Below are 9,825 nucleotides of genomic sequence, written 5' to 3'. Positions count from 1 at the left end.
TCTAACCTCAGAGAAATATTTTTTGTAAGCTATGGAAAATATACTTTGCTGTTCTTTGGAGAATAATGAGAAGTAATCAGAAGAAAAATTATTTTAGAGTCTGGCCGAGGAAAAAATATTAAATCTTATTTGAATTTGCAACTTTATATGGAGGTTTGGTGGGTCTAACCAAACAAGCTAATTAGCTCAAACACTGGATTTTCTGAAATTCCAGGATCACAATAATTTCCGCCCCCAAAACTTAACAACTCTGCATAAGAGTTGTTTGACAGTGACCACTACTGCCATTTATTAGCCTGGAACCGGTAGGGCATTGATGGGTTCCTTCTAAGCACAAAGTGCTGTCCTGCTTGGATTTGTGTTCCTCCATCTTGTCTTCTCAGACTCTGTGCGTGGCATTTTCTCCCTCCCCCTCCTTGAGGAAAAGCTTTCTAAAGGAAGGCATTTGGGCACTTAATAGGAAGTCAGGTAAATCACGTTGGGGGTCGAAAAGAGCTGATTGGTGGAATTTTGAAGAGATTGGGAAAGTTCTTTTATATGTATCAAGGGAAACTTCCCATATCAGTGCCCTATAAGACTTGAGTCCAAGACTGATCTTCCTAGAATTGACATGTGAGTGGGACCTTGGCATTAGTTTGTTGGTGCTGATGCTGTAATTATGCATCAGTTGCAAAAGAGGGCCCAGGCTGATGAAGTTCTGGCACTCAATTTAGGTACCAGAGGACTTTGTCTAAGCAAATATTCCTGACTAGGAACTTTTGTTCTAAAAAACAATTATTAATTATTAATTGTTTGAGTAAAACTTTTCTTAAACAAGTCATTCACTGTTCCTTCCTTTCCCTGCCCCCTACAGGACTTCCCAAGCTTTGTTATTAATTTTATTTTTTGGGTTATAAAGGAACAAAGATCTGCTTTCTGCTTGTATTTGAATGGGTAACAATCTTTCAGTCTCTTGTGATTAGTTTTTAATCTGAGTCTCACCAAAAAGCATGGTCACTATTTTGTTACCAAGTACTGTTCTGGAATACTGGAGAGAGAGAGAGAGAGAGAGAGAGAATGTATAATGCTATTGATCAGTTTGATTCCTACCACTAGTTGAGTATGAGCTTCCTTAACAGTGTGCTGAAATAGCCCATTCCCTTTTCCCCTGAATTGAGCACAGTAATTCATCTCTAGAAACCCCGTCAGGATTTTCTGGTGCTATATCTGTGCTATTCTCAAGCAGTCATCCTATTTAGCACTAACTGCTGAGAGAGTTTCATTCACAAATCCATTTTCCTGGCCTCTTCAGAAAGTTTTAAAGATCAGCAGAAGTGATGATGCCTTCTCATGGAAGTGATTATGCAGAGCCGTGATCAGGAAACTTGGTAGCTGTTGGCTGAAATGAGCTGCTTGGTGTCCACGCTTTTCCACTTGCATTAGATTAGTACAACACATACAGAAAAAGATTCCAGAGAGTGACTTGCAGTGTTTTCAGTTGACCAGACACCCCAAGGAATATGCCTTATTTTTTTTCTGTCCATCTTGTTGCCTATGTAAATTCTTAAATAGTGTGGCCTGGTGCAATTGTGTATTTTACTCAGACCACAGCAGTTCTGAGCAAGAGTCACAGAGCCTGAGCCTGCCCTCCATCTCCTTTTTACCCTTCATTCCTCTACTTTGCCTGCTTCATCAGTGTTTGTACACCTGTATACACACAGCCTTGGAATGTTGGAAAGTTTTGGAGAGGGCCAAGAATTTGGCCTTTTTGTTTTGAATATTGAATTTATGATGCATAATGTATTAAAAACTTTGTTTTTGTAAAGCAGCTTTTAAAATTTTACTATGGAAACACTTATAATTATTTTTATATTCTCTTAAGTTGTTGTTGAATTAATCTGTATCTCTGAGGGGAAAGAATGATTGCTATTATCATGGGAGTGGGGGTGAGCAATCATGGGATATTTACTGTTACTGGGAAAAAAACCAAAGATAATTTCTCAAGCTAACTAGCTGTGGTCATCTTCAGTTGGAATTGTAAAGCCTTTACTGAGAAGATAGCATGGTGTATTAGAGTGGAAAGACCATTGCGCTGGAATGGATCCTGATTTTGGCACAAGGTCTGTGAGAAGGGGGCAAGTTACCCTCCGGCAGTAGAAAAGCACTAAGTGCTTCTTGGCTGCCAGGCACCAGCACTGGGGAGATGCAGAAAAGCCAAGGATCCCAACCTCAAGGGTTTCTAGAAATAAATATGAACCATAACTAGTTAGGGGCAAGTTAGGTGGGTGGAAGCTGATCTTCTGGGACAAGGCATGGAAGGAGAACTGGGAAAGGCCTCTTGCCAAAGGTGGAGTCTAGACTGACTTGAAGGGAGCCGAGAGGCAGATGAGGAAGGGGAGTATGCCAAACAGAATTTTGTCTTTGGTCCTGGAGGTAATAGAGAGCCACTGCAGATTGGCATGATTAGAGGAACACTTTAGGAAAAGAACTGGCACGGGGTTGAGAGACTTGAGTCAACTAGTTACCAGATTGGTGCAAATAATTTGAATTCATATTGTATGTTTTCACTGGGCTGGAACCATTCAACATATTTTGCATAATTATAACATCAAATAGTGTGTTTAGGGTAATTCATTGTTCACACAGATCTAACTGTAGGCCAGGTGATGAGAACCTGAATTAGGTGGTCGTCGTATGAATGGAGAGAAGGGAACATAGGATAGCTGGAAAGGGAGAAACAAGATTAAGCAGTGGGCTAGATATATGAGGTAAGTGAAGGGTTGAAAATAAGACTGAGGATGCAAACTCAGATGACTGAAGTGGCTTGGGAAGGTGAAAGGGATTGGGTGAATGATGAGTTGTGTTTAGAACATGTTGAGTTTGAGATGTCTAAAAGGCATTTGGTGATTTGCGACAGCTCAGGGCAGAGATTAGGGATGGATCTATAGCCCGGAATAGTCTGCTGTATGAAGGTGATTGGATGATGGGAGCTGAGGTCATTGGGTGAGAGTATAGTTAGAGAAGAGAGGGCCCAAGACAGAGTCTTGAGGGATTCTTCAGGTGAATAGGCGGGATGTGTGTGAATGAAGATCCATCCAAGGGGACTGAGACGGAATGGATGAGGTAGCTAGGAGGAGAGTAAAGACAAAGTGTCATAAAAGTGCAGAGGAGAAAGGAAGTCGCTGCCTCTCAGCGCCTCATCCGCTCCATTTATAACATGCAGCTAATGGTACTGACGCGGCCTACCTCACTGGCTTTTTGTGAATAGAGTACTTTAAGAATTACTGGACTCTATAAATATATGATGTTGCTTTGTAGCCTGCCTCTGTCCTTGTGGTTGGGTGCTGTGGGGAGACATGGTCCATACCATTGAGACTGTGATCTAGCTAGGTAGAAAAAGACTCCTGTGAAACAGATAAAAGCACTTGCCAAGTGATTGGCATAGGCCTTAGACTGAGAGAGTCAAGCAGTTCCTGGAGGAGGTGGTACTAGCCCTGGGCCTCAAAAGGACGGGAAGAATTGAATTGAGCTGGGGAGGAGGAAGTTGATGGGCAACACTAGCTAAAAGGGTGGCAACACAGACAACTTCATTTGAGGAACAGCTAGAGCTGGCAGGTACATGCTGTTGTGTGGATTACAAAGCGCTTTATGTTAATCTGGAAGGAGCCGCACAATAGCAGCATGGGTACTATCCCTTTTTCACCAAAGTGAGAACTAAAACTTAGGATCACAGAATTTTAGAATTGGAAGAAACTTCAACAGTCAAAGAGGTCAGCCCATACCCCCAAATAATCCCCTTTATAAGATACCTGACAAGTGTCTGAATACCTGCAGTGGGGAAGTACCCACTACCTTTGAAACCAGCCCGTTCCACTTTTCGTTAGCTCTAAAGTGTTGGGAAGCTTTTCTTGACATCAATTCTAAATTGCCTTTTTTGAAACTTCTATCTATTGCTCATAGTACTGCCTTCTGAGACTAAACAGAACAAGTTTGGTCCTTTGATATGCCTACCTTTCAGATCTTTTAAAAAATTTTTTATTTTTATTAATTTATTTTGATTTATCAACAATCACTTCCATAAGCTTTTGAGTTTAAAGTTTTTTCCCCCTCCCTCCCAACCTCCTCCCCAAGATGGCCTGCAATCTGCTATAGGCTATACATGTACATTCCTATTAAACATATTCACATTAGTCATGTTGTAAGGAAGAATTAGAACCACAAGAAAGATAAAACAGAAGACAAAAAAAGAGCAAATAGTATGCTTTGATCTGCATTCAAACTCCATAGTTCTTTACCTTTCAGATCTTAAAACACACCTGGCTTGTGCCTGGAGTAAATTTTCTCTAAGCTCAATATTTATTCCTTCAATGAATCCTCATGTGAGAATGCCCTTTTCCATGCATTACCTTTTTATGGATCTACTATGGCTTATCAGTGCCTTTCAAGTGTCTAGAACTAAATATATTTCTCAGATGAAGTGTTGACTCTCTAGGGCAGAGTAGGGAGGGACTGTCATCTCCATATTTTTAGAAACTGTCTCTAGGTTGTGAGTGCCTAAGATCACACAGCTGATAAGTGGCGGCTTCAGGATTCCAGCCTAGCTGTGCTTTCCATGTATATTAGATGTGTGTGAATGGGGAGGAGGAAATTGGTGGGCCACACTAGCTAAAAGGGTGGCAACACAACTTCATTTGGGGAACAGCTCGATTTGGCAGTTACATGCTGTTGTGTGGGTTACAAAGCACTTTATGTTAATCTGGAAGGAGCCCCACAACAGCAGCCTGGGTGCCATCCCTTTTTCACCAAAGTGAAAACTAAAACTTCGGATCACAGAATTTTAGAACTGGAGGAAACTTCGTCATTGAGGTCTGTCCATGCCCCCAAATAATCCCCATTATAAGATACCTGACAAGTGTCTGAGCTTTTCCGTCATGAGACTTTTGGAGATGGCTTAGATCCTTCCGTTGCTGAGAAGAGCCAAATCTATCAAAGTCAGTCATCGCACAGTGTGACTGTTACTGTGCACAGCCTTCTCCTGGTTCTGCTTACTTCACTCAGCATCAGTCCATACAAGTCTTTCCAGGTTTTTCTGAAGTTCACTTGTCATTTTCTTACGGCACAATAGTATTCCATTACATTTACATATCACAACTTGTTCAACCATTCCCCAGTTGATGGGCATCCCCTCAATTTCCAATTCTTTGCCATATAGGTTTAACTATTAATGCAGGTGACTCCTAGATCTTCATAGCCATCCTCAGTCTCTCCCCTGACCTTAGATATTTCAAACTGGATGTCCAGAGACATCTTAAAACTTGATATGTTTGTAACTGAAATCTAACTCCCTTAATCCTTCCCTTTTGTAATTTTCCTATGTTTATGAAGGCACTGCCCTTATTTTCCATGGTCTTGGGTGCATAATCTTGCCATTATCCTTGATTCCTCCATCTCCATACCGTGTAGCCAGTTGCCAAATCTTGCTGTTTTATCTTCCTATCTGGTGTATCTGAGCCCTCACGTAGCTACCACTTTAGTTCAAGTCCTCTTGCCTAAATTATTTCAACAGCCTCCAAATAGGTCTCCCTACCTTGTCATTCCATACCACGGCTCTTTCTACACACTACTGCCAAAGTAAGTTTCCTTTGAGTGCAAATCTGACCATGGAACTCCCACATTAAACCAACTCCAGTGGCTTCCTATTGCCTTGAGGATAAAATATAAACTGTATTTAACTTTTAAAACTCTGGTCTCAACCCCTCTTTCCAGTTTTAATACACATTTATTTCCTTCCTGGCACTATGTAGTCCAGCCCATCTAGCTTCCTCTGTTCCTCATTCAGGACACTTCATCTCACCTTTTTGCACTAGCCATCCTCCATGCCTGGAATACATTCTCTTTTTGCCTCCCCTTCATTGAATCTCTTTTTCCCTTTAGATGCTCAGGCATATTTAGCTACTTCATGTGTGCCCATAGATATCTAACAAATGTATGTTTTATTATATATACTTATTGTCTCCCTCATTAACTTGTAAGTTTCTTACAAGTAGGGATTGATTCTTTGTGCTTGTGTCTCCAATGCCTAGCACATAGTAGATGCTTAATAAATACTTGCTGATTGAGCAGATATCCAAGTATCCTCCCAGCTCTTAATTTGCAAATAATACTTTCATTAACTACTAATCTTACATTCTAGAATTTTGCCAGGAACCCAAGTCAAGCTCATTGACGTAGATGTCTTGTAGACTTTCCTTTTGTGGAAATAAAGATTTTTGCCCTTCTCCAGGCCTGTGACACCTTTCTCTTTCTCCCTGTGATTTCAAATATTGAGAATGATTCAACAATCACATCTGCTAGTTCTGTCTTGCTGAAGATGCACTTTGGACATGTTGACTTGAGTTCATCAAGGGCAAGAAGGTTGCCTCTTATTTTCTTCCTACCTCGGTAAGAGAAGTCACTTTTGTTTGTTTCTTCCCAGTTCAGAGGTTGTTTTTACAGAGAAAACAAGCAAAATGAGAAGCGGATTTGCCTTCTGTTATTTTCTCATTCAAACTAAGCAGTAGTACTGTCCCTTCTTTGATCTCTTTTTCCCATTGTTGCTTTAAAAAGACAGAAAATAGTCCTTCCTCACTACTAGGTCTCTCTCTTTAGTATTCTCTTTCCTCCAGCATGTGGGAGAAAGGGCCCAACTCAGAACCTGGCCAATTCAATTCAGTCATTTTTCAGTTGTGCTAGTCTTTGTGACCCTGTTTGGGGTTTTCTTGGCAGATAGTGGAGTGGTTTGCCATTTTCTTCTCCACCTCCTTTTGCATATGAGGAAACTGAGGCAAACAGGCTTAAGTGATTTGCCCAGGGTCACATAGCTAGCAAGTGTCTGAGGTCAGATTTGAATTCAGAAAGATGAGTCTTCCCGACTCCAGGCCTGGCACTCTACTGCAAGCATTTATTAAATGATTTTCATTAAGTCCAGATCTGACCACATCACACCCCCCTACTCAATAAAGTCTACTGTCATCTTGTTGCCTCTAGGATAAACCACAGACTCTGTTTAGCTTTTAAAACCCTTAGCTTGGCCCAACTTACCTTAACAGTTTTGTTTTATGTCCCTCCCCTCCCCCAATTCAGCCAGCCAACCAAAGTAGCCCCTTTATTCCTCAAAAAATGAACCACTGTGTGTTTGCGTTGGCTATTCCTTATGCCTGGAGTGCTTTTCTCATATGTGAGGTGTGCTGGGTACTAGGGCAAAGCAAAATGAGAAATTCCCTACCTGCAGGGAGAATGAATTCTTCTGGGGGAATATTAACAAATACAAACATAGTAAATGTATCCATGTTAATTTGAAAAGAGTCAACCAAACTCCCTTCTCTTCGCTTGGAAGAATCTCTAGCTTCCTTCAAAGCACAGTTCAGATGCCACTTCCTCCATGAAGTTTTTCTTCGTTCCCATGGTGGTTGGCATCCTTTTGCTCTTAAAATAAAGTGCTTTGTGTTCCTTGTATTTATTTTCTGTACATATTATATTCCTTAGTAGAATAAGAAGTTTAGAATAAACAGGGAAGAGAAATAATGAAAAGAATGAAGGGACAAAATGATAGAAAAGGGCAAAAAATGAAATTTTAAAATTTAATGAACAAAATCAGTTGAAAGAGAGAAGAAACATTTTACTTGACTAGTGGAAAAACATGAAGAATAACATAGCTAGACAAAAGGAGGAAAAAAGGAGCCAAGAAGATGAAGGAAAGATAACAAATGGGAGGGGGTGGGCTTAGGCTAAGGGGAAGACAGCTGGTGGGAATAGGCTTGCCTTTAAAGTAGATTAAGCTAAAATAAGGAGACAGTGTTATCTGGAGGAAGATTGGAAAACGACATAATTTGAAGGAAAAAAACCAAACCATTAGCAAATGGAGGAAAATGTAAACCTAGCTCGTAACTAAATGTGAATGGATTAAACAGTCCAAAAAGCAGGAGTTGAAATCATGTTACTAGACAAAGCAAAAACAAGAAACCAAACCAAACCATGAAAAGGGATTAACGAGGAAACTACTGAAAGGAGCCATAGACAGCAAACCGGTACCAATATTGATGCTCCCAAGTGCCTTAGCATCTAAATTTGTAAAAGTTAGCTCCAACCAAGACATATGTAGTAATACGATACTAGCAGGAGATTTCAGTATTCCTCAGTTTTGGACATGTCTAACAAAGATAAATGAAAGGGAGACTATAGAATTATATCAGAGAAACTAGAGCTAAAAGTATTTTTTAAATGGGGACTGCTAACGTGTGTATATACACATACATACATGTTTATATATATTTATATTACTCAGCACCACATGGAACTTTTACAAAATCATGTACAAGGGCACAGATATTACAAACATGTAAAAACAGAAATAGTAAACATCTTTTATAAACCATAGTGTTGTACAAATAGCAATCAGGTCAGGGAGCACGAACAAATGCAGACTTAATGGAATCCTAAGTAATGACTGGGTTAGAGACAAAATAGAAACAATTAGTAAAAGAAAATTGAGACCCAAACTTCCAGGATTAAGTTGTAGAGAAAGGGCCTACCCAATCTATATCAGTAGGAGTTCCCTCATCCGCCAGTTCTTGATAACCAGTGAAACCATAGCACAGATTTAGCACTAACCCTACTCCACATTCTACCAGCATAAGCTGCATGACAAAAGGACTGTCTTGGAGAGCTGACTGATTGGAGCTTACAATGGGTGCCATGTTCTTTAATGGCAGCCGTTGATGATAAGAGTGTGCTTTGCTTTCTGGTAGTCCTAAGCTGGCTAGATGTTGAAGTTTCTTTTGCCTTGCCTGCAAACTCCCCAAAGCAGTCTGGCTTATAGGAGAACCTTTCTGTGGCCTCCTTTGTTGGGGAGTGGCCTTTGCCAGAGATCTGAGGATAAGACCTACAGCCCCTTTTCCCATCATCTTCTGGGGGCTTTAAGCTTTTCCTCTAACCCATTTGCTTCAACTCCATCAACGCTATAAACGTTGCATGAAAGGCACACACTGCCAAAGAGGTATCTGTCAGAGTGGGGGCACTGTCCTCCAATCCCAGCCATCCCAACCATTCACCCCACTTGCCTTGCTGGCCGTGCCATATCCCTGGGGGACAGTCCAGAGTCATGGGAGTGCCCACCAAGCCCCTAGGAGTTCCCCTAAGGCTTGGCTTGGCCCTGCGTGGTGTTCCCCAGGTGCGTATCCATCTCAGCTGTCCTGAAACTGGCTGTCTTAGATCTTAGGTCCTTTTCACAAGGCAAAGTCCTCCCAGGAGAAGACATTTTCTTAATAATAGCTCAAATTTATACATCAACTTAAGGTTTCCAACACATTTTCTATACATTATTCCATTTAACCCTCAGCAGCCCAGGAAGACAGTAACTTTTTTTCTTTTTGCACCATGCCTGTGATTTTATTAGTGTAGTGAAATCCTACAGAGAAAACTCCCTTTACTAATGTGGATCTGCAGCTACTCTGTAATTTAGTCTTAGGTTCCTGGGAGCCCTGAGAGATCGTGACTTACCTCAAATTAGAAAGCCAATGACAGAGGTAGTAGCAGAGGGTTGGCCTTGAAGGTAGTGACCACAAGTATTACTTTCCTTCAAGACAGCTGAAACACCACTTTCTACAAGAAGCCTTTTTTATAGAGCCCCTCCCCAACCCAGCTGCTCAGGGATCCCTCCCCAAACCACCTTGTATTAATTTTATATATATATATTCTCTACTTATCATGCACAGTCTCCTCCATTAGAATGTAAGCTTGAGAGCAGGAATTGTTTAATTTTTGTCACTGTGTTGTGTCCCCAGTGTTCAGCCTAGTTCCAGGCACATA

Source organism: Vombatus ursinus, unplaced genomic scaffold, assembly GCF_900497805.2.
Source record: "Vombatus ursinus unplaced genomic scaffold, bare-nosed wombat genome assembly UNPS02015066.1, whole genome shotgun sequence".
Lineage (NCBI taxonomy): Eukaryota > Metazoa > Chordata > Mammalia > Diprotodontia > Vombatidae > Vombatus > Vombatus ursinus.
This window is presented reverse-complemented; position numbering follows the sequence as displayed.